This window comes from Falco rusticolus, chromosome 15 (assembly GCF_015220075.1).
Source record: "Falco rusticolus isolate bFalRus1 chromosome 15, bFalRus1.pri, whole genome shotgun sequence".
Classification (NCBI taxonomy): domain Eukaryota; kingdom Metazoa; phylum Chordata; class Aves; order Falconiformes; family Falconidae; genus Falco; species Falco rusticolus.
This window is the reverse complement of record NC_051201.1, coordinates 13,078,271-13,103,886: the sequence shown is the minus strand read 5'-3', so window position 1 is coordinate 13,103,886 and position 25,616 is coordinate 13,078,271. Positions and strand designations below refer to the sequence as shown.

General features: G+C 39.7%; 1 long non-coding RNA gene across 1 annotated transcript in view; it reads left to right on the top strand.

Annotated features, from left to right (window-relative positions):
* The first annotated feature begins 3,673 nt into the window (after positions 1-3,673).
* LOC119158068 overlaps positions 3,674-25,616 on the top strand; it is a 41,880-nt gene continuing 19,937 nt past the window's right edge. The window contains exons 1-6 of the long non-coding RNA XR_005107750.1: positions 3,674-3,953; positions 5,621-5,754; positions 12,521-12,635; positions 14,352-14,451; positions 19,947-20,060; positions 21,703-21,781. This is a non-coding gene — a long non-coding RNA (uncharacterized LOC119158068). The remainder of the gene's footprint in view (positions 3,954-5,620; positions 5,755-12,520; positions 12,636-14,351; positions 14,452-19,946; positions 20,061-21,702; positions 21,782-25,616) is intronic.

Below are 25,616 nucleotides of genomic sequence, written 5' to 3'. Positions count from 1 at the left end.
ACATGGATTCAAGCCGGCGATCTCCATGGTGGTGTTGGATGGTGCTCTGGGAAGGAGGCTACCACCTTGGCACGTTGGCGGTGGAGGTCTGCTCTGTTCAAAGACCACCAGCAAACTTCCTGGCTGCAGCTCAGCAAGGTACAGGGGTCACCTTCCCCTTGATGTGCCATGGTAAATGCTTATGTGTTTTCTCCTTGGTCATGTCAAAATAATCTAAATTAGCAGCTGCTGTTACTACCAGCATAGGAGTTAATCCAGAGAGCTTCGCCAGGGCAAAGGCAGGGGCAATGCCAACATGGTTCGGTAGGGCTAGAAAAGTATAGCAGTAAATATCCAGAAATTCAAATCGCTGATCTTGTGACATCTCTCTGATTTGCAATAAATCCATTGGGGACTCACCAGAATTCAAGGTTTAAAAGCGAATGCTTAGACATAAAGATTTTAGTTTTCAGTCCGCTGGAAGAAGGTCCAGTTCAAAGAAGACTTTTCACACAAAATAAGCCTATGTTTGTCTTTAAAAAACAGAAGGGGGAAAAAAAAAAAGAAAAAAAAAAAACAACTAAAAAACCCAACCCACCAAACAAAAAACCCGCAAAAACACCAACCTACCCAAAACCACTACCAAAACCACGATGAGAACAAAATGAGTTTCAGGATTTCTAGTGATAGTTTGTACAACTCTAAACTATTCTGATGGGTTTTTACTCATGTCCTATGTTGTGGGATCGCTAACAGACATTTGGAGGTGGGAAAGCAGCTGCCTTACCGCAGTCACCAGGAGCTGGCTGAGGGGATCTTTACAGATCTTTCTTTGGAAGGATGGTATTCAGCCACTGAAATACAAAGCCAGGTACCAATACGAGCATTAACTCACATAAAATGCACTCTTTCACCCCAGTTTAGTTGTTACTCTGACAGTTTAAGCTTTTCAAATATATCTCTTTTTAATGAAGAAATTGCACACTCTCATACTGAAATAGTGTATTTACAGCATAGAGCACCTATTGATATATTTTGATCATTTTTTCTGAATTTGGAAGTCTTCATAAAGTGAGAAATACAACATTTCATTATACAATTACAGCTAATTATTTTAGAAATACAGTTTAAATGCAAGTTATCTTAAATTTATTGCTTATCTGACTGGAAAGATCTAAGCAAAACCTGAAAATCATAAACCCTTCCAGAACATTATATTTTATGCAGTCCAAAATGTGACACATGGGGTCTTTAATAATTCACTGCTTGTTAACATTAAACAACTGTTAACATGCTCAAATAATTAGTTATGCTTGCTTGACATGTTTGCATCTTTAATAATTGATGCATTTATCTTAATTACTAACAGTATTATGGTCGTAATATGCATCTTTTCTCTATCTTAAAATTTTAACAAAAACTGACTTTTTGCCAAAAATGATTATCCTCTAAGTTTTAATTACTCATTGTAATTAAATTGCAAGCTGCAGTATTTTATTAAAAATATCTTTCACAAAAAATATTTAATGGAAAAGGGTTGATTTGTTGTTTATGCATCACACTTAGTAAATATTTCATAAGTTTCATATTACCCTTTCAAAGCGGATATAAAAAACATAACATTCTTAATATAAGAGTCAATTTAAAAGCTGCTATAGTAGTCTTCATTTCTCCTCCCAAAGGTTTGCAGGAGTCAGTGAATAAAGGAAGACAAAAAAACCAAACAAAAAATGTGGTGGTGATTGTAAATCAGATGCCCATAGTGACAGGAACCAAGGCTGGAGACGTTGTGCTGGTGAGTATGTAACGTTCTCCAGTGGAATTAGTCTGACTTGAAATAGAATGAACTTTACAAGTATTTTCATTCTTCAGTGTTCTTCTGATTCAACTTTCACTTGCAGGCTGCTAATAACAATAGTGGCAGTACTTTGACTGTAATCATTTATTTATTGCAATGCTGATAGAGATAGGGGTGAGCTTTGTGTCAGCCAATTTTAAAAGACCGTGTTTTCAAGGCCTTCCCATTGGTAAGACAGGCTGTTTTAGATTAAGATGGCTGTTTCTGGTCCCGAAATGTTGTGGAGGCAATTACTACTCCTGTGGAATGACAAAACTCGTTAATGGTGTCAAAAGATTCAGCTGCATCCATGTTCTGGTGCACAGTTGTGTTCCTTCCCAAGTGACCTACGAAGATGCTTGAAAAGGCACCAGCATATTATTGGCAGGGAAAAGTACACTTGAGAGGCAAAAATGTTGTCCAAAGTTTTAGAAATAAAACCCCAAACCTGTGAGATGCTGTCTCACAGTGCTACAGACTGAATGTCAGGGCTTCGTTTAGCAAGTGACTAATGAGGGCCCAGCTTCTCTCTGCGGTATGTGGCTTCCGAGGAGCTAATACTTGAACCATAAGGCAAAGTCAGCCAAAACACTCCATTTTTAATGACAAAATGTGGCTGGGAATGGATCTACTACAGCGCTGTTTTTAAGGTGAGTCAGTAGACCTAAGGTGCAGAAATGTCCCACGTGCCAGACGGAGCGGGCAGGGAGATCGTGACCTGATCCAAAGTGCCTCCTCCGAGCCCTCAGCCTAGAAGTCTCTGTTCAGAGGGATTCACCCCAGATGTGACCCTTTGCCAGAAAAAGCAGCTTGAGATTAGGCACAGAATCATGCTGCACTCTGGCGCTGAGCTCTGTGCAGAGTATACAGGCTGCTTTCTCCAGTATCTGGGGGCTTTCGTGCCCACACTAAAGGAAACTCACATGTTTAGTCCTCAGCTGCCAGCAGAGCCTCTGGCCCTTCAGCTTCTGCACAGCCACTACGGTGCAGTGAAGGTCTGAACCTACTGAGAGAATGAGATAGACAGAAAAGCCATATGATATTTAGTCCCTAGGAATCACTTAAACCACACCGTGAGAGTGGGAGGTCCATGGTGTCCAGCGCTGGGTGGCACCATCTACCCTGCGCGGGTGGGAAGCCACCCTCCCGGCGAGGAGATGGCCACCCTCCCAACTGCTGCACCAGGATTCATTGTGCACTTTTAATCTACCCTGCCTATTCTGACAGATTTAGAAGACTCTTGCTATTACAAAGTCCTCATGTCCTTGACGTGGCGTTCTTCAAAAACACGATTTTTAGTGTGATTTTAGAGTTAAATAAAAATTTACACATCACAGATCTATTAATCATTTTTTCCCTTCTGTGGGTGTATCTTCAGATTTCAGTGATTGATTTATGTGGCCAGATGGGTGCATTTGTTTCCTGCTGTCTTTCAGTCCAGCAGAATCCATGCATGCTGTGCAGTACCGTGGGCTTGAACTTTCACTTAAAATGCATTACTGTACATAAATTCTGAGTATCATTCTCTCTTTGGAACGAATGGGAATCAGATGTGAATCTTTTGGATGTGGCACAAGTTGAGTTTTTATCTCTCAATTAGTAAAGAAGCCGTTCCTTTCAGCCTTAATAGGAAAACTTCAGTATCGCAGAAGGAGGTCTTCTCCATGTCCTCCAGGTTTTTGCTCCAAAGGCCTTTGCATTTCCTGTTACCACATAATGTGTGGAAGCTCATTAGCTGAAGCCAGAAATAAAGGGTTGTCATAGAAGTTTACTGTGGGGAAAGCAATCTGTAGTCTACACTTGCATTTACACTGACATATGCTAACATTGTAAAAATTATTTGCATAGAGGACTGTAGGGTCTGTGTTCCCACATCCGGGAACCGTGAGAACAAAGACCATGAAGACCTAGGAAGGGTTCTGTGGAAAGAGCCAGAAGCGGAACAGAGTGGAGGTAGTAGGTTGATTCTCAACAGTACTGTAGCCAAGGGCATGCAGAAGCGCACGGCGTCTCCCTCGTCTCCAGTAGCTGAACGTCAGTCTTTGTCCAGATGATGGAAACACCTGTGATGATGAGTCCGTTTCTGGCAGGCTAGTGGATTTCTCTGAAGCAGCAGGTTCCTGAAGGCCATGTGAAGGTAAGCGAGTGGCAAGAGACAGAAATCCAAATGAATGCCCCTATTGAGGGACCTGCTTCGGAGAATCCATGTGGGAGTGAGGTCTCCCAACAGCCCAGGTGGGAGCTCGCACTTCATTAGGCACCAGGAAATCTCACCGTGATGTGCAGTCACAAGAAATTAGCTTCAGAAGTTTGCCCAGTATGGGAGTTATTTTGCATGTAAGGTGTCTGTATTTCTGTATGAAATGGAATGTTTTTTTCTTTCTGCAATTAAAAAATAACCTTTTCTGATTCATAGTTCACAGCTACTTTTCAAGCCCTGGTGGTGCATTAGGGAGACGCCTGTAGCCTTGCACCAGTTTAAAGACCACGGCCAAGCGATAGCAGACGTTTGGGTGAGGATCGCTGTGGTGTGACGGTGGTTTATGTTTCTGATGAAAGATGATGCAATGCAGAAACAGTGTTTTGAGAGGTCTGATTTGCTTCTGCCATCCATTTCTGTTGGGCTTCTGTCTTCATTGAATGTTAATTTTTAGTTTTCTCAATTTCTAAGTCTTGACATAGTCTGCAACTCTAACCCATATTTGCTAAAAGCACAAAAAAGCCTGTCCTGAGTGCTGCCATCAAAGCAGGAGTCACACTTGCAGACTGCTGTCCCCTGGCACTTTGTTACAGAGCAGAAATCTCTGTTAGAAATCAATGAGTAGTGCTGTTAGCTGGCCTCTGCCACAGGCACCCCTCAGCCCTTCTGAGTTTAATTTCCTTTTTTTAAAAGGAACATCTTTGTTTAAAAAAACATCTCAATATTAGGAAGAGTTTGTCTACAGCTGTAACGAACCCAAGCATCTGTTTTATTTGGTACCTCCACGAATGGCTTCCCATGACCTGTAAGAGCTGGCAGGGGATGCGCTGACCCTCCTGTGGGTCCCCCCAGAGCACACGTCCCCTTGGCACCGGCCACCCATGCTGATCGAGGCCAGAAACAGTTTGGCCAAAATTCCTGCTGATGCCCATGTTCAGTGATGCTGGTGAGGAAGGGAACAAACTGTTTGAGTTTCACACAGACATCCAAAAGCATGAGTGTGGAGAACAGGAGGTGGAGGAGTGGCTGGCGATGATGACAGGCACCAATGTGCTTATAGATATATTTCCAGAAGGGGGCTTGGCTTTCAAAAAAGATTGCCCACAGAAATATGGATACTTCCCTAAAAATTCTATGATTTGCAAAATATACATATGAGTTTTACAGTATTTTCAATATGAACATGTTCATGTTTATGACCCAGAATATTTCAACTGTGAGCCAAATTCTTTCTAGCTCACTCAGGGTTTTGACATTTGTACGTCTTTGCTCAATCTAGGACTATCTTTAATGGCTTATATTAATTCAAGGTGTCCCTTTATGCACTTAAAATAATAAAAAAAAATCCTTCCTTTTAATGACATTTCCATTTATTCAGAATTATTATTTAAAATCCTAAATTAGCATTCTGCACTTCAGTTCTGACAGAGCCATTATATTTTATACTAAAAGAGTTTAGTTAATTTTAAATTATTAAACCCCATCGGCTGCATGAAGTGAGCATCTTTAAAGCAAGTTTCTGCAGTTCGGGTGCATTCCACTTCAATTGCAAACTTAGTTCAAAATGTTTTGCCTATGTTGCTTTTTCTCTGTATATGTGGCAGCTATTACTCTGGGTTTCACTCTCCAGTCTGAGAAGTTAATTAGCAGCTGAACACACTAACAGCAGTATGACCGCACTCTGGCCTGGACAACACAGCTCTTCACACTGAAAGCGGAAGAAAACATAGAAATAATAGTAAGTTTTTTTTCTGGAAGAAAAAATGTAAAGTCCGTGATATAAACTTGCTTATATATGAAACTAATTTATTTGTAAAAAATGTTTATTTTGCATTTTTAGAAGTTTTATGTAAATTAATATTTTTCATGGTATAAAATGATTTTATTTGGATTTTCAAAGACATTTGCTTCCTTTCAGTTGTTACCTGGCATGACTTAGGTAAAATTCTAACTTTTGCATGTAGTAGAGATGCTAATTTCTTCAGCCATTTAGCTGGAGAACAAATTGCAAAGCTACTTATCTTATCTAGTAGATGAGAATGTCTTTACATAGGTGAGATCTAATACACAGTCCTAAGGAAACAGTTAAGAAGACTTTTTGACCATAAAGGAGCATAGTGGAGATGAAAATAATCCTTGCAAAATGGGAAAGAATATAATGGAAAGTATAGTTACTTTTCTCTTAAACACATCAAGGGCATTATGCATATCTAGTAATAAGCAGCATCTTAAAGCACTTCAATTGCTGTGACTTCAGGTGAAATTTGCTGCAAGCTATAGCTATATTTTAATTATTTTTCTGAGTCTGCAAACTGTGATCATTTACATGCATTACTAATTCACTTGTCTCCTAAAACTTGAGCTGCGCAGTTTGGGTTTTACAGATTTATCAAGTGAAACAATTGGGCTAATATCACATTAATTTAATTAACTTTAATTTTAAATGACTTGCTAGAGCACCTAACAAATGTAACATCTCCAAGACATTTTAGCAGATAGCTGCGGCTTTGTTGTACACTCTTGTCTTCATAGTGAGAAAACATCTTGTTAGCATGAAAGGCCCCTTACTACTTTAAAAGGGAGTATCTTGTTTATACGCTAACATCTGCCTTGATTGTCTGACTGTCATTTCAGAGGTGAAAGAAAACAGCAGAACTGCTGATTTGGGGGGCTGATATAATTTTAACGTCCGCACTATTTTGCAAAGATTTCATTCAAGTGCAAGCAGCATGGATAGTTTATCATCTGTTTAGGGTATCCGCAGGGAATTGCCCACAGCCCAGGACCGGGAGCGCGTGCCCAGCCCCTGGCCAGCAGTGGCTTCAGGAGAGCTGGAGCAGGGTAAGGACCTGCGTTACTGGTGAAATAAGCACCAGGCTGGTATTCGAGTCTGGTCCCAGAAAGGAGGGCAAATGTGGCACTTACTCTTCCATCACAATTTTTTTTTTTTGAAGATAAAAATAATCTAAGGAAAATTCTGACTATCCAAAATCAGTCATCAGGTCTTCTGCTCTCCCATTATTGGTTCAAATTTTAATGGCAACTACTAAATAAAGAGCAAATTTTTATATGTATATGAACACACATATCCAATACGCATCTAATGTCTAAAGAGGTGCGTTGTTCTGTCTGACAAGAAGGTACATGCACTAAATCTTTGAGTATAGCCTGTTCCAGCCATTGTTCAATTTGCAGAGGTAAGCTGGAAAAAATACCAGAGATAAGGCCAGAGTCCATGTGTGGACACAGCCAGGAAGATAAAGGCAGGGAGGTTGTATAAGAACGGCAGTTTATTCGCATTTGCTTTGCATCATACATCTATATTAAATATTAATAGCGCTGTATGAATATTCATCTACGTTTAATATTCATTTATACACGGAAGTTTACAGACAATCCCTTCAACTTTTCGTGCCAAAACCAGTGTTCAAAGGGTTATGCTGCCATTGTTTCTGCAAAACGTTTACATTTATCTGCTGTAAAATAGGTTGAATGGCACCGAAGAGTGTCGTGTTTAGTTTTAAAATGCCACAAATAACGGATTTATAGATTTTTCTAAATACATTATTTTAGCTTGACAGCATTAATCATTCATGCTTCCTTCTTTCATTTTTCTACCTGCAATGGATTATTGAAACAGAAAATAACAACGGGAAAGGCTACAAGCAGTATCAAAATGTCAAGTTTGTACTTACAGTTGTATGTGCGTAGACAGGGTCAAGAGCCTCAATTATTTGTATATGTACACAGTGGTACTACATGAAAGGTTATGTCACCTGCAGCTATTTTCTTGCAGATTTAAATAGGACTGATATTCAACTCCACAGTCAGCCACTGACATGGAACATAGAATTGTAAAATACTATGAACTCTTATGTCAGGACCTAAAATATGAACTGGGTGATTGCAAGGTGTAGCTGTGGGCAATCCTATGTATTGCAGCGTAAGTCCTTTAAATTACTTTGTGTTATCCCTGACCCGTTCTTTTCATTTAAGCATAAGCCAGAAACAACATGGAAATACTTTCCAGGGAGAAGAAAACCCCTTGATATTGCCTATTTTTGCAGTAGCATTTACTCGGGTTTTGAGGGGGGCTTGGTTTCGCTTTTTGGGTTTTTTTTGTTTTCTTGTTTTGTTTTGGTTTTTTGGGGGGTGTGTGTGGTTTTTTTTAATGCTTCATATTTCCATGAACCAACCCAGGTATGATAATTTTAAAAAATCCAAGAGCATGGCTTGCATTTTAATGAAGTGCAAGTCTTATATCAAAACTGACAGCAGCGTTATTTGGAGTAGGATGTGTGGTGGAGCTAATCAGTGTATTCCATGGTGGAGGGAGGAGGAGAGAAGCTAATCAGTAGATTTTTGCTGGTGATTTCCTTATTTAAGTTATAGTTTAAAATAATAAGAACAGAAAGCATTAGTATGTAGTTTTCTTGACCAAGCTCCTTATGGGTAATAGTCACTATTTCAAAAGGTCAGCACAAGACCTACTGCTCAGAAAGTCTTATTTTTGAAGAAGTGATTTATATAAAGGTACTCTATATCTTTAAAGCAGCCTACTAATAATCATATATTATAATCACATAATATATCATGTGATATCATAATCACAAATAAAGCAGCAGTAATAATCATATATATCAAAAGACTTGTACATCAGTGATGCATGACAGCATGAGGGACAAAGTTAAGGTTGTAAATTCTACTTCAGCATTTACATTTACAAATTCTTGATATTAACTTACTACTTCCATATCTTCAGACCTTAATGATAGAAAAAAAATTCTTTACTGAAAGGCCCAGTAGTCCAATGTACTGTTAGCCTTGTTTTGATTTAAATTATTTATAGGTAATGATATAATTAGCACTAGGCACAAACTATCTTATCAGACAAGAACATTTCAAAGAATAAATACATAAATGGACAGGGATAACATCAACCCTTCTATTTCTGGTCAGGTAGCACAAACCACATATGTATGCTGAATTAATAAAATTATCATTGGAAACTTATTTTGAGACAGGCCGTTGACTTAGGGATCGTGCTAATGCATCTTGCAAATTTTTCCAGTACAGTCACTAGTAAATTCTGTTCATTTTAGCTTTTTATCAAATCTTAAAGTACAGATTTCACTGTCTTAAAGTACATTGAAAGTAAATTAAGGCATTAAGTATTGTTGAATGAATACGTTTTCCAGAACTTATTACTAAATGTTGTTACAGATCCAAAAGTTTGGTCTCTGCTTTCTGGGAGGACGAACATGGCCATTACTGCCTCTGGAGCAGGGCAGTGCCATTGCATAACACTCTCCTCTATAGTTTTCATTTTTGTCATTTTAGATTGTTTCCCCTGTTATTTAATCTCTAGAGTTATCTCATTCAATTATAAGAGAAAATTGATTTTAATAAGTGCTAATTGTTTGCATAAATTCTTCATATGCATACATATCCTTATATCCACACACAGAGGCATTCACACTACAGAATTTAACATCAATTCCAGGGAATTAACTTTGAGATGCTTAACTGAAATAGCAATCATATGAAAATCCTGAGGGCCCCTGCTTACAAATATAGCAGTGGACATAACATATACAAGTCAGGGTCACTAATCCACAGGTGAAGTTTTAGTTTTAGGACCATAGGTAGGTATATCTGGTGAGTAACATACCAGGGAAGGAGAATAGATGGGCAGAGGGAGAACCAAAATATGGAGTGGTGGGCGCCCATAGTCTGTCTTCCCAAGAGAGACAACTTCAAAATGTGATGTGCTCTAGCAAAACTGCCTCCCAGGGAAAGGTTCCTCCGTGGTCCACCAGAGCAAGCCCTGGGACACGGTGGCATGTGGGGCTGGGACGGCCGGAGCAGAGGAGCACACCTGCATGGCGCTTACCCCCATAGGTCCTGCAGCCAGTGCTCTCTGGTGGGTAATTTGGCTCCACATTGACTCTATGGAGATGGATTATAGTGGGCTTTTTTTCCCCATGCTTTCTTTCCTTTTCTTTCACTTTTTCTGCAACAGCAGGTTCCATGAGTTGCATTAAAAATATTTTAATACCAGAGCAATATTGATTGACCATGAAGAAACCTACTTGTGATAGTCAGTATACTCCAAGTAATAATATAAGTGAATAATGTTTTACAGTCACTTTGCATCAGTCTCTTTTTTCCAGGTCCAATCCATCCATATCCAGTTAGAAAAGAGTCCTCCAAGGCAAGTGATTCATGGGTTCATCCCAGTTCCCCTCTTTAGATCCCATAAACAAATCCAATCACTGGCTGTTTAACATTTTTATTACATAAATTCCAACATGAAATAGAACATTACTGGGTACTGCTAATAGCAATGAGCATTTCAGATGTGTTCTCTTTTTGTCAGAAAACCCCTTAAACCATATTCTAATAACTGTGTATAAGAGATAATTGGTAAGAAGCATCACATTCAACGACCAAGAGGAATATCTCTGTAGTGCTTTTTGTTGCTCCTGTTTTCATCTAAAGTAACCACCAGACATTTCAGTTCCTTCAAGGAAAAACAACCCATGTCTCCTGTGATAACCCAAACATGCAGACACACTGATAAATAAGATACATTTACAATTCTTTTATTACTGTTTTCTATGACAAGATAAAATAAACATTATTTTGCAGAACATTACGGCTTATAACAAAGCTAAGCTACTGTCCAAAGATGCTGAAAAATTCCTGTATAAACACACTTTATTTTCAGCTGGCTCATGGATGATTAGGGCATCCCAACACTTTGACAATTTTCATATAATACTATGAAGAATTTCATGATTTCCCTTCATCTCTCTGCTGCTGCCAGCTCAATACATCTTTTTCTAGTAAAAATTATACAAATCTATGGTTTTTACCCTTCTCATACCCCATAAATCCTAGAGGTAGTTTCATACACATTAACTACAATCTTTCTTCCCCGCCCCCCCCTCCCTGGAGTTCAACCAGCAAAACCTCAGATATATTGCACAGAAGAGAAGTGGAACATAAGGAAACATCACTTTGGTGAGATTTGAGTAATTTCTATTTATAAATATCTACCTGTATTTCTTTTACATAAACAATAGTGAAAGACCGGGAAAAGGTTGGGTCATCAACTGGCATCTGTTTCTCTGCATGAGATGTCCCAAGAGAATAATATTTACTGAGCAAACATGAGTTACATGATGGACCACAATGTAGAGTTTTCAAATTGTCTTGGCAGCTGTTCACCTGTTGAATAGCTCTGTGACTTTTTGAGGAATTATTTGCTTGATCCTGTCAAGGCGAAAGCAAGAATTTTGATATATACAAAAAGCCATCTATGCTTTTCTCTTTAATAATCTCCCTTCACAATATACTTATTTATGAAGCCTGACTTCACTGATGAGAAGGGACAGGCAGATCTTTGGCCTTAAGAGTTTGTCTCTGCCTTTGATTCAGAGGACTTTCTTTGGGTTAGATCTCTGATTTTTCCTGCTCTGCTTATCCTCAAGACATTGCCATTGCTCCCCGGGCCTCCCGGCAGCCCGGCTGCTGTAAGTTCATCGTTCCTCCCATTAGAGGCACAAGAATTAACACCAAACCCCACGTGCTGTGTCCATCCCTTCCTGGGTCGCTTCCCGCTGACCAGCTCCCCAGGAGCGACCGCTGGGGGCTTGCCCATGGGGGCTCACCCCCAGCCTCCATCCAAAGCAGGGGTGGTGGGAGAGCATCCTGGGGTCCCTGCCTGGCCCAGTGAGGCACTGGGGAGGAAAATCCAAATACAACTTAAATGTTCTCGAAAAGCTGGAAATCCCACCCGAGCTCATTTCTTCGCTGTTCTTTTCTGCTCTGTTCCCTTATAATTTTACCACCTGTAGTGTAAATTTTTATGAGGAACAGCTAGCAAAAGAAGTAAATACATTTTTTTAGTGTGCCACTGCCTGCCTTTGCCTCTGTTTTGCTATTACACTATTACACATAGGAGTTTATTCTTATTTAAAAAGTCTATTTACTGCTCTCTTATGCTTCCTTTATCTCTGAATTTACTTCTTTAGGTACTCTGATTATTTGACCAATAAAGCTTTCTTTGTATGGGTCAGGGTTTTTTGGCATAAAGAGAACAAATGTAGTTCCTTGTAGCTGATTCCAGTAAGAAGGTTTTGCATGCAAGGAATAGTTACTATGCTTTGAAAAACAAGCAAGTAAAACCAAAAAAAAACCAAACCCGAAACCCCACAGTTAGAGAGCATATTCCCTCAACCAGTGTGCCTGTTTCAGGGTTAAGGGCTGGCTGTGTCATGCACTCAATTTACAGTAACTTCCAGAGGCATTCAGAACACAAAGTATATTTTACTGGTTTGCACTTTAAAAATTAAATCCAGATTAAATCCAGAAAATTGAATCAAAGGTCCCACTGCAGAGAGATTTGTATTTTCAATCCGTAGTCTTGAAGCTGAGCTGTGTAAAGTCCTCAGAGATGGTAGTAAGAGTCCAAAAAGCTTATAGATGTCATTTTGCAGGACCATGACCCTGAGAGCAAGCCTGAGATACTGCAAAGAACTTTTTGAAATGCACCAAAAAGCCCTTCTTCCATCCCTAAATTGTGTTGTGGATCCAAACTGGTTCATAAATCAGGTATGTGCATCTGATGACTTAAAACATGCAATCTGCATGTGGAAGAGTCTAAAAAATTATGTTTATAATTTTGACAAATAGTTATGTTTTGTTCTCTCTGCCATGAGGTAGAGCACACTATCGTTCTTTGTTTCAAGCAAGTAACTGAAGTATTAGTAAGATTTTCTTTCCATTTTCTTAGAACTCCCCAAGGTCTATAGTTTTCTTTGCGGAAACCGTTGCCATTAAATATGCTGTATGTCAATGCAGCAGTGAGGTGGTTAATTTTGACTGAATATTATGCTATATAACCACTTGGCATTTAACTTGAAAAATGACTTTCTGCTTCACCTGTCAGCAGCCCAGTTCTCATCAAATAAGTGAGTGAGAAAAATTTTTAAATTTCAATTTCCTGATGCTATTAGACACTACTTCTTCCATACTTAAACAGTTTAGCAGTGCATGTACATGTTTTGGTATTCATGCCATGCATCACACTACATGCTATTACAATAGCTTTTTTGTTTAAAGGGTAAAGAGATGCATGGATCTTTATCTTGGGGTTAGGAAAATGTATTGCAGGAACATGGCCAATCAGGTTTCTGAATAACTTTGTAACATAGTACCATAACCCTGATGCGGTGCGAGGAATTTAAAATACTAGGTGCCTACGACTCCACGGAAAGAAAGCATTCTAGATGGAGGCAGCACGCACAGTGATCTGGCACTATACTTTCCCAGGAAACCGGTGCCTCATGGAGTACTTGTCGATGTTGGCTATATCCTATATCCTTTTGGCTGCCAGACACACAATTCTGGTGGATTGTGCAAAATATTTTTTTTTTCTATTTTCAGTATATTTTAGAGATTAAAACCACTGTCATTTTACATTAATGGTAAGTTTCCTTTATTTCTATTTCAAATACAAGATCAGTTTTCACTGATGACTAATACATCCCCGAACAGTAAGAAAACTTCATTGATAGAGGGAAGGCACAAATGAGATTTCCCCATTTCATTTTCATTTCTTATGTTACTTTACACACTTTTCACTTTAGCATTTGCAAGTCTGGAGACTTTTTACTCAGGTGGAAAAATGCATCATCTCTGCTGTATTTCCCTTTATTCTTTGACATTAGTTTTTATTGCATGTTACAATACGTATAAATCCATAGTCGTATAGTAGCAAACATCAAACATCATTTGAAATAATAGTTCAGTGTAAATATGAGCTAGTATCACTAAGGTTGTTATTATTTGTTCATTTATTTGGTTACTCTTGACAATTGGCTCAGTACTGTGTGTTTGAGAACATGTACGGACAGTTTCAGTCTGTAGCGTTTACTGTCTTAAAAATACATACAGAGAAGACAGGTAGTACTCTAGGGATCCAGGGGTGAAAATTACATACTGGTTTTTTAAGTCATACTTATAGTAAAAATAAATAAATAAATAAAACAATAAATAAAAGGCAGCAGTGTGGGGGCAAATGCTGCTACTTTTAAGAAGAGTTATTGATTGGATTAATCTGTCTAGTATTCCCGTTTTATTGTAGTATGACTTTACTAAAATGAAGAAAATTTCATCAGCTTGAACGAGGCATAAACCCCAACTATGAATCAGACCCAACACTTAAAACGCTGCGGCTGCAGAGCTGTCAGGTGTTTTTTAAGTGTCTCTATTCCTGGTAACACTCTTCAGGGGGTTTACTGTTTCCAAAACTGCGTGTTTTCCCAGCTGGCAGCAGGGTCTCCCAAAGCCGTGGAGGAGAGCAGCCCCCGTGCGTGTCCCTGCTTGAAACACCGTGGGACCCTCCTGCCTTGGTGCAGGTCTTCAGGTACAAAATCATGCCTAGGAGGCAGCAAGATCTCCTTAACTTTTGTTATAAATCCATCAGAAGGTAAAGTTGCATATAAGTGAGTAAATCAAATATACCTTGTACCACACAGGAATAAGTATGGTGGTTTAGTGACAGTGACAATAGAAACACCATGCCCTTAGGGTTGATTACAGTTATGCTTTCAAATTTACAAGAATTACTATTTAATGAAACAGCAGTAGACACTTCTAACCTGTGGGTAAATGAGTATACTGCTTGCATAATTTTTGGTGGTTATTAACTTGATGGCATTGCCCTGGATTTATTCTGTGGTCGTCGCAAAGACTTTGCCCTTCTTCTCTATCCCTGACAGCATGGAGGTGGAGTGCAGGACATTCACTTTGCTGACCTGTTTTTTTTTGCTGGCCCACAGAAACATCTGCTTTCCTGAACTGAGAAACATGGAACCTCATTAGTAGCTGTGGCATCCTCTGTAAAAAGATGGGTGTGTTTTACTGTGCTGGTAGAAATGAGATTTTTTTTCTCTTCCACATATGAATATGCAGAAAATTAGGATTATATTTTATAGGGTCTGCACATGAGCATAGTGTGGGATTTGCAGGAGTGCTCCACACCCTACGGACAGTTACCTCTGCTGCTGACTGTGGTTGGATGTCATGTCCATGAGGTGGCTGGTGCTCCTAAATGCTCAAGGAAAGAGTATGAGCTCCACAACCAGCCCCCTCAGAAGATCGTCTGCCATAAAACAGTGAATAGGTTGAAAATTGCATCTTCAGCTGTCAGCTGGGTGTCTCGAGGTTGATAGGTGTATTAGGTTGGTGAAGCTGTTTGGTAGTGGCTTGTGGAGTCCTTGTCCAGCCTCTGCATAGGCAAGGGACTATGAGAGCAGGACACTGCCTGTTTTCCAAGAGCTTGTAGCAGCCCATTTGGCAGTGATCACTGGGGGGAGCAAAAGCAAGGAGGAGGGATGTATTGGTGGTCTTCAGATCAGCACCGGGGTTAGGGCAGAATAGGACTGTATAGGCAGAACAACAAGAGAAAAATGTTGAAGAGGCAAGTTACAAAATTCATTGAGCTATCCTAGGTGACATCTTTGGCCATGGAGAAGTGTCAGTATGGTGTTGCACCCATGCCAAGCAGCTCTTCTGGGAGGCCACTTCATTAGCACTGGCTTTGCGCTGCCCGAGGCACGGCCGGGGGCTGCCGCCTTGCACGGACACTGCCCGCCCTTCCCAGGGGCTGTGGGGCTCACCAAAATAGCGTTGCATGTGCAAACATGTCCTGCAGAGGCCTGTGGAGGGATGTTAATGGCTGTAAGACTTGTCAAAGTCTAATTAGTTGCTCACAGAAGAGAGATTTCAGGGTTTTGGCTGAATCTTTTTGGTTGGAAAGATCCCAAACCCCTGCTTCCCGGGAGCCTGCCTTAGCTGCTAAACCCACAAAGGGCTGCTGCATGGGATGACAGATTTTATTTTAAAAATTTGTAAATAATATTCTGCTTTACAATGGGATTTTTTTTTCAAGGTTAAATAAATGATAATTAGAGTTGTGGATGTTCTAACCCAATCAGGTGTATGGGATGTTTCCTTGCTGACCTCCCTCCTGGCAGCACCAAGGGGAGTGAGTTCATATATCACTGCAGAAAGCTTACGAGTCCCCTTGAAAGTGTTATGAAAATTGCTGTGCACAGCTATTTTGTTTCTGAAAGACAAATTCTGTGCAAAAGGTAAGAAACAACAGGTGAGGGGGTTGCTGTCCAGACGTGGCAGTGCAGGTCTGTACAGCAGTACCTGCGCGCTTGGTGAGAACATCAGGCAAGTGTTAACCCATCCTGCCCCCCCTGCCCTGTGGCCACAGGTAAAGACATTTAGATCCAAACGTGGACAAATATCCTTATGCAAAATCCTAGGTACAACGGGCTGGTATTGAGATTCGTTAGTCCCACATGCTCATATCCATTGAAACCACAAGACTAGGACTTCTGATATTTTCACCCCAATGCCTATTGATGGCTGAAGTCTCAGAGCCTCACCGGGTGACTGTGACCTACCTCGGGGTCGAGCCCTCCAGATCAGCTCATGTGGGACCTGTGGCAAGACTGCCCTGCAGGGTTCATGATCCGAAGCTGGGTGGTCGGGCCTCACTGACTTTCAGCTGGAAGGAAAACGGTTACATTGCTCTGATTCCCTCTCAGTGCAATAAAATAAGGAGAAAGACCGTATTCCTAATTCTGTTGTCATTCGTTAACATCTCATCTTTCACATATTCCTTTAATCATTGGAGGGTATTTGCAAATATTTAAAAATGCTTTCTCTTCCTTCAGGAATTTTTATATTGGGTTTTATAGAAGGTTTATAATAGAGCAAATAACAGTTTGGATGAAATTCTGGGAATTCTTCTGTAGTGTGCTTCTGCATGATAATCATTATGAGATTGCTTCCCCACTGCTTGCTTAATGCAGCTGTCCAAGTTTTGTGTTTACTGGGAATCCAATTTGTCTTAAGAAATTAACAAAACAAATACTTAAGTACTGTGCTGAACCTATCATAAAGTTTTTATTCATTTTGGTGAGAAGGAAAAAAGCATTATCGTGCTCATGGAACAGCCTTTGAAGCCACATTTATGAAATTGAATCCCTACCAAAATAATTTGCTCATGTTAATACAGATGCCGTATGGCATTGCAGCAATTATTCTATCAGTTTTGTCTCCAAACTGTGTTGAACTTTGCTGTGGCAGTGGTCTAGTATCTGCTCAGCGAGGCAGGCTGACTGCTGATTATAGCAATGATGCCCCTGATCTGCAGAGATGCTGGTGGAAACTGTGTGGTCCTCAGATATGGTCACAATATTTATGCTCCTCCAAGGCAGGAACACCCTGGCACAGGCAGACAGGGCTGCTGAGTCCTCCGGTCCTTTTCTGGAGCCCAGCACATGAGATAATTTCTGTGCTCTTGGGGCAGGCACCATCGATCCCTGTGATCTCAGTCCCTGTGGCATTGCTCCTCTGAATGTCCTTTGCCTAAAAGCACAGGGGAAAAAACAGGTTGTCCATATGTCTGGTCACAGACGCACTGTGCATCTTGTACTGGGATTTCCAGCTCATTTCTCTCTCAGTGCAGCATGTAGAAAACTTCCTTCCTCCAGCTTAGTTGTGACTAAGTGGAATAAGCGTGAATAGCGGAGATTTAGATCTTTTGCTCATGTGCACTTGCAGGATCAGCTTCCTCCTAGAATGCACTGTCCATCACTGCCAAATTCCAAGCTTTTTCCACAAGATAGCTAGCGTGGTCGGCCACTGCTATTTCCTTAGTTATCCACTAGCATTTTTAAAAATTGCACCTGTAGTTGTTCTCCTGCCAGTATGACTAATGGGCACTGAATGTGAAATACAGGCACGACTATGAAGTTTGTTGATTGTTGCTGTTTGGTGTTTGGGGTTTTTTGTTTGTTTGTTTGTTTGTTTTTTCCTTAAAGAGAACAAAAACTTGTTAATTCCAAAAATTCAGAGTTAAAAGGTAATACCTCATACCAACTTTCTCCAAGTTTTGTTTAGGATAGGCAGAACGTCCTGGATCTGGCAGCCCTCCACACCACTGGATGAGCCTGCTGAACTGGCCAGTGCCGAGCTCATTCCCAACAGGTTACATTTTTCTGTGCTTGACAGCCCATGTTTTTGTTTCACTTTTCAGTCTTTATTTAAAAAAGAAACCCACACCAAACCTCAATATTTTGCCTAGTGTATGATCTTAAGCTTTGTATCCTTGCTTCCTTATGGGTATCCCTGCACTTGGCCAGGCAACCAAAGCAGTAATCACCTGCACATTAGACTGTTTGTAAGAGTGCAAATGATAACCTATGGGGCAGGCACGGGCACATGGTGTTTCAGAAGAGTCCTTTAATTCTCCCTGAATTCCTCTCAGACAGCAGCAAGGCTGTGGCCTCAGAACACGAGCCCTGTGCCAGGGAAATTAGCCGGGCATGTCCACAGAGCCCTTATCGCACCCTACAGTAGGCACAGGCAGGCAGGGGGCTCGCGGAGGGAGGCCGTTGAAGCACAAAGCCTTGGGCACCAGCTGTTTAAATGTGATGGCAACAGGTGATATTTTCTTAGGGGAAGTGATAGGGACAAATGAAAGACGTGCGACTGTTGGTCTGGCTTTGCCTTTTGGGGAGGAGGAGGCTGGGGGCTTCTCTCTGCGCAGGGCAAGGGAGCACGTCGTGCCCCTGGGGCCAACCAGCCCCCCAACTTCCCCAGCAATGTGGTAGGGCTGCATTTCTGGCAGGATTATTATTCTTTTGCCCTTTTTTGGGGGGGGCGCTTGTCTTTGTCCCCCCACAGTGATGCAACCGCATTGGGTTTTCCAGCTGCTTGTTCTCTTACAGCTAGCAAATATTCAACGGGCAGTGCAAGGGCAAACCTGATGTTTCAGCAATGAGATGTCTAGCTGGTTTTCTGAAATGGGGGCTTTAAAATCTTTCTTAATCTGGTGCATGTGTTTGATTCAGAATAGTGATTTTCAGATAATTTCCCTGCCTGACCATTAACCGCTCCGAGTGAAAGAGCTGAACAGACTTTGCTTTAAAACTGAGCCACAGCACAGCTTGCCTTACTGCAAACTAGTGTCAGCGGTGGGGACTGTGACTGTAGCATCGTGCGGTCACAAATACCTGTGACTTCAAGTTCAATCAAGTTGCTTATACGTTTGTTCACACCAAATGGCTTGTGTGTGTCAGCCATGGAAGGTTTTGCAGAGTTTTCCCCATCTCGTTGGAGAAACTGGCAGTGTGAGTTTCCTCCCTGTCGCTGGCAGTGATGCAATCCTCTCCTCGACAGGGCTGCTTAATAAGTGTCTTGCTGCACTGTGCATTGGATGCTAACGGCAGCAAGTATTATTTTAAAAGATTTAAATTAACAGATTTTATTTACCACACTAGTATTCTCACGAGGCACCTCACTTCTAGCTAAAAGAGTTTTAAATTATCAGCTTTTATTTATCACAATGGTATGCTCCTGATTTATCGCACTTTCCTGTATGTTATTTACTCAGACCAATATGGCATAAAAATAGCTGTGTAATATAGAGAACTCAGAAACACTCATGTGAATTTTCCAAGAGCAGAAGGAAAATTGAAAACAGTTGAAAATATCAAAGCAACATTAGCTGATAGAACTTTTGAGTCTACTTTTGACTGTATATGCTATTGTAAGTAATCAGAGCAAGAGGACCTAATTTACCAGCTTTTCCAGTGCTCAGGAAAGCAGGTTTTTAATTCAACTCTAAAATTTAAGGCTACTGCTGCTGTCTTTAAGCTAAAGCTATACCGGTTGCAAGACAAACCGGTAGGAGCTTTTGGTCTTTGTGTCTTTCAGTAAACTGTTGTCTAGTTTTAGATGTCATTTCAGTTAAACCCCTGCATAAAAAACATTTCAGGGTATCTCATTTTAGTTTTTTTTCATCTCTGTAGCTGCTTCACTTTTTTCTATTTACAGAAACATCAAAAGGAATTCAGGCTCACATGGTCATAGTCTGGACATCACGTTTTTACAAGAACAAAGAAAGATGTGGTGTGCCCTTCACACATGCTCATATTAAAAAATTATTAGGTAAGTTTCAAAATCTTTCAATTAATAGGCAGATTTTAAGGCTCTTGTAAGTAGTACAGTAGTAGTAACTGCCAGCTGATATTTTACAAAAATACTCCAAATAAGAACACTGTTTGATTGCAAGGGGAAACAGAACCTCCAGGAACATATCTTCATTTTTGGTAGTTTAGTCCACAGTAACAAAACCCACATTGTACCAATCAGATATTTAATGAGCCTCTAACTCCATTTCTACCTTATCCCAAAGGTATAGCAAATAGTGCTGCTTTTTTAAAATATCAAGAAAACATCATTTGCTCTAAAATGTCCCTAAAAGCAGGTCTAAATTGCCAATAAAGGCTAGGTAATTGTATCAGCATGGATCAGAAAGCATTTCTCAGAACTGATGAAATAGTTTGCAGTATTGCAGAACCTGAATGATGCTCTCTGTACATTACACTGGAAATATCAGAGACTGGTCTCAGTTTAATTTGCTCACTACTGTGTATTTTGGATTCTCAGGAAATATTTCTCACTAATGTCATTCTGGTTTTCTTTAAATGTAATTTGTTTGGGGAAAGTCAGACAATTTCTGCAATCTAGGGCTCACTTAGAAGAACTTTTTGTTTGTTTGTCAATTATAGAATACTATTTTTCCAAGCAAATTGCATATTTGAAATTACTCAAATCCTGTATTCCTTATAGTAGTCAAGATTTTAAACATTTCAAATCTGAAAAATAAGAATTCAAAAGATTGTTGCCCAGCTTGTCAGTTCTACCTCAGTAGTTATACAATCATTTGACAACCAAACACACATACAGTATAAATATTTAAGAAAAAGTAAATTCCATTAAGCTGCAGTGTGATAGATGCAGTAGTAGGTACTTATCTTTGAAATATTAAACTCTAGACATTTATATCCATACAAAAAAGAGTTTCCTGCCATTTGATGAGAATTATGTGCCTGGCACTAATAAAATATTAAACTCCAATTTAAAAGATAAGTATCTTACCCACTTTTTTCATAATAAAACATTTTACAGTGCATATGAGAGCTAATATGCATCAGAATTTCCATACAATACTGTATTTACAAACTTTTATGAAAGTTTTGTGTCTGCATTTATTAGTTGCTAACTCTATTTAAGCACTTATTATTTCATATAATGACATTGTGTGTTTCAATAATGCATGATAGAAGGTGTACAAACAGGCTTTATATTTTGTAACGGAGTTTTCTTTTGTTACAGGGGACTGCTGCTAGTTAATTAAATGTAGATAGCCCCTGAAAATTGCATTATCCTTTTCTATCCCTATTATATAAATTAACGTCAAACTGATGCAATGTTTCATGTTTAAAATAATAGATACATGTGTTAAAAATTATAGCCTGCAATTTTCTTGTTTGACAATGCATTATTTTCAACTGGAAATGTCAGTTCCTAACCTTCTGTCAAGAATGTTTTGTAAAGGGCAGTAAGTAATAAGTGTTAGTTATCAAATATAGTGTCTTTTGAAATTTGAACAATCCTATATGTGGAGGAAAAGTCATAATCTATAGCATTTCTATTTCAAAAATAGTCTCATAAAATGAAATGATCAACAGATGGTTACAACTAAAAGCAAAAGTTCCTTTGAATGAAGAAATGTCACCTTTTTCAGCAGATGGATTTCAGAATGTTGCCCGCTCCCTTTTCAGCAAGTGGCTCATTTTGCCTTTTCCAACTCTTTATATAAAAAGGTGACTGTTTAAAAAGAAATTGAGTTTATCTCGGGTATCATCCCATGAAGTCATTTTGAAAGCTGGAAAAGCATTAATACGTTTGTCAGTGTCTTATCAAACTTCATGATCTCAGCTTTGCTTCACTACATTAATTGAACGATATATTGATTCATTAAAGGAAACTATAGAGGTTTGTTTGGGGTTTTTTTTCTGTTCCCATAATTATCCTTTTTTACAATTTACAAAAATATTTCATTAGACTCTTTCTACTGCGAGTTTTTGTACTGTGATCAATGTCAGTAGACAACTCTGCCTTTTTTAATTACCGAACTGGGTGATTAGAGTTAATAAGCTATGAGATGTAAATACTGCCATTTCAAATAAACAAGAAAGCACTTAGAGACCAAAACAAAGCCTTTCACTGAACTCAGGCACAACATACTCTGAGAGGTATGTGGTACAAATGATTTAGTGTATCTCTTGCTGTAAAGAAGAACGCACCTTCTTACTTTAAGCAGCAAGTTACAGCAGAAGGTTTTCAGGATTTGAGATATTCTTTTAAAAGGTGCAGCTTAAAAACTACCATATTTTCAGATCACAAAGGTCTTGTATTTATATTTTCCACTTTCCAACTGAAGAGACAGTTGTGCTCTCATAAAAATAGTTTATGAATGGGCAGTGTTGGTTTTCACTTTTCTTCTGTAAAGGATACCGTCCCTGCCCAGAAAGGCAGCAGGTTTACACAAAGCCATCAGCTGCTTCTGAAAATGGTGTTACAAAGCAGAAAACCTTTCTTTGTATATGTAGTCTATAACATTTAAGATATGTCATATAAACTTGGGTTTTGGTTTAGGATCTAAGAAATACCGTTTTTTAGAACAGCAGATACATAATGGTATAACAAGGAAATTTCCTTCCACCTTACAGCTCCTTGTACTTCTACCTGCAAAATTTGTCCATATGGATGGCAAGGTGCATACATATACGCACTTGTGCATCAGTTGTGACTTCGCTGGCTTGTTTTTAAATTGGCTATATATGTTATTTTGAGTAAGAGTTAGTTGCTTGTGAGAGGGATGTTTATGGGTGTGGTTTTTTTAATTTCAGTGGAACTTTTTGTTAATATCCTTACAGGTCTATTTTTACCCTTTTAAGAAGGTGTCTATTAATGTTACGGTGATTTTGCAAACTCTTTCAGATAATAATAAACCTCCCCCTGTTATGATCACAAAGCCAGAAGAGTGATGCCTAATTTTGGCCAGGAATAAACTGCACTTAATATCTATCTATTGTCAACAAAACACCTTGCCAGGTGATATCTTTAAATCCTTTCCTTAAAATGCTGTTTGCACAAATTATTGTAAATGGTTATATGTAAGAGTCCATTCAAAAGAGTTGATGGGTTTGCCTTTACAAAAATTAAAAATATTTTTTTTAAAAAAACACAAACAATTAGAGAGCTAAATCCATGTTACCGGGATCAGGATTTATTTGATTAGAGCACTAAATCCATGTTACCAGGATCAGGATTTATTTGTGGTTGGTTTTTTTTTTTTCACGGAGGTCTCCTTGATCACTTTTCCAGCAGTCCCTAGCAGCACAATATTTTGAAAGCAGCGTGTGCTGGTCGTCTGCATTATTTTATTAGTGCTGCTGCCCAGCGCTCTTACAAGGTTACGTGGCTGCTGCCCCCAGGCCCTGCTCAGGGCAGCCTGCCCTTCCTGGGGTCCCTCCACGGACCCTGTACTTCAGATCTCAAGGGCGGCTCTTCAGTCTTGCAACTGGGACGTTTTCTTCTCTACCCATCTTAAATCTTTTTGCAGTGAGAGATTTCAAGTCAAATCTGTTTCCGCACACTTTTCCTGAGAAAGCAGATTTACATATGCATTAGGTTCATTTTATCAGAATACACACGCAGCAATGACACATCTCATTGACAATGTGCTGTCTGATGGATAACTCCATACAAAACACATATTTGAAAGGAAAATAGGAGGAGGAATAGGATTAAGAGTCTGTACATAAGTGACATCATGTTTTGTGAAGATGAACTGCGGAAATGTCTTGCCCTACTCCATGTTTTTGGATTATTCAATGATCCAACAAGTGTTTTGCAAGTGTAAGGAATTCATTCCTGTACAGCACCATTATACAGAAGCTACTAGGGCCAGGTCTGTCTGCACCTGAAATTATTATATGCTTTATTTAATGATGAAAAGATAATGAAAAAAAAAATTACTTGGATTTTGCCTGCTCCTGCAAACTGGTTTTCAGTGCCGCACGTCCACATTGGATAAATTCCACGTCCAGGCAGTGCCAGTGTGGTGGTTTTGCCTTTCACAGGTGAGTAGCAGTGTTTAAATATTATGGTTCTAATTGTGTCCTGAGACACGGGGGAACAACTGCCTTGTATTTCCCTGAGGAAGGGCTGCCATGGTGTGTCTGTGTCTCTCCTGCCAGGCTGCTTGGCTGGAGGGAAGCGGGAGGGAGCCGTGCAGCTTTGGTCACAGTGGCCACTTGTCAGCTTTATGGGGTGTCAGTGACTAAGAGGTGTAGAAGATTTTAGATGCTGAAATGTATGTATTCCTGTGAGAGGAATGTATGTATACTGCTGGCCATCCTTCTTACTGCACTGCACAGGTTTCTTCCTCCCTTTCTTCTTTTCTTCATTTCTGTTTCCTGATTACGAGTGTTGTCGATAATTTAAAATACATGCTGCTCTGACCCAAGTGACATAGTTTCTTCTGTAGGTTCATGGAAAAAAGAATTTTTAATTAAAAAGGAATAGTATAAATATAATGTTGTGGTATTTCTAGAATATGTGCTGCTTCTGGGATTTACTGCCATCACCAAGGATGGATAGGGGCAGAAACACCTCCAAAGCAAAGAGCTGCAACCCAGAAAAGTTCTGCCCTCAAGTTCAGTTCCCTTTCCAGGTTTGTCTCTATATCTGACCAGGGTGACGTTCATAACAGTCGAGTGTGCAGGTTTTTTGCTGAAGGGAGATGCTACCCAAGACTGTGCCAAGTCTACAAAATGGAAATATCTGACTAATTTCATGTAGACCCCTGATCTCTGCTTTGTTGTAATGCTTTTAGTTTTCTGTGGAGATAATATTGGTCAAATTCAGGTGTGTGACTTCACCCACTGCAGATGACCTGAGCTACGCCTTTGCTCTTCGTTTCTGCTGGCCATAAGTGAAAGCCTGCACAGAAATGCACTCCCATGCAGTTTTACCTTGGGAGTGAAAAATGCTTGGAGTCTGTCTTGGCTTGTTCATTTAATGTCTCGGTGAGATAGTACATATCTTTAAATTCCTACCTCAGGTTTCCCCTCTATAAAATGGGACAATAATACTGTCTTTGTGCCTTTCAAGGAGAGCCTTCTAAGAATCTGTTAATAAATGTCAGTGATGTACTTTAGAGATCCTCCGAGGAGTACCCTGTGGAACGATACTATGAATTATTGACTCTTTTCCTGGCCCACTCTCTAGCACACATCTACACTTCTGAAATCTCTTGGAAATAAGGTGCTGGCACCATAATTTTACATTACGCTGGCACTGTTTATGCAAATCTAAGCACTTAGACACACGGCTACCAATACATATATATATATATATATACATATATATATGTGAGGGGTGATCTGGGTTTCATGGGAAAGTTAGCTGGTTAGGTACTAAGCAGGCAGATTTTGGCAATTCGTAAACCCACCTTTTACAGATGGGCAGAAATAGGGACCTGCCCTTCCCTGCCTCCACCCCCCACCCTCCCTCCCTCCCAAAAAAAGAAAAAAAAAACCGTTAAAATGAAGATGGAGCATTGGCTGTGATTTGAAATATGTCAAATTC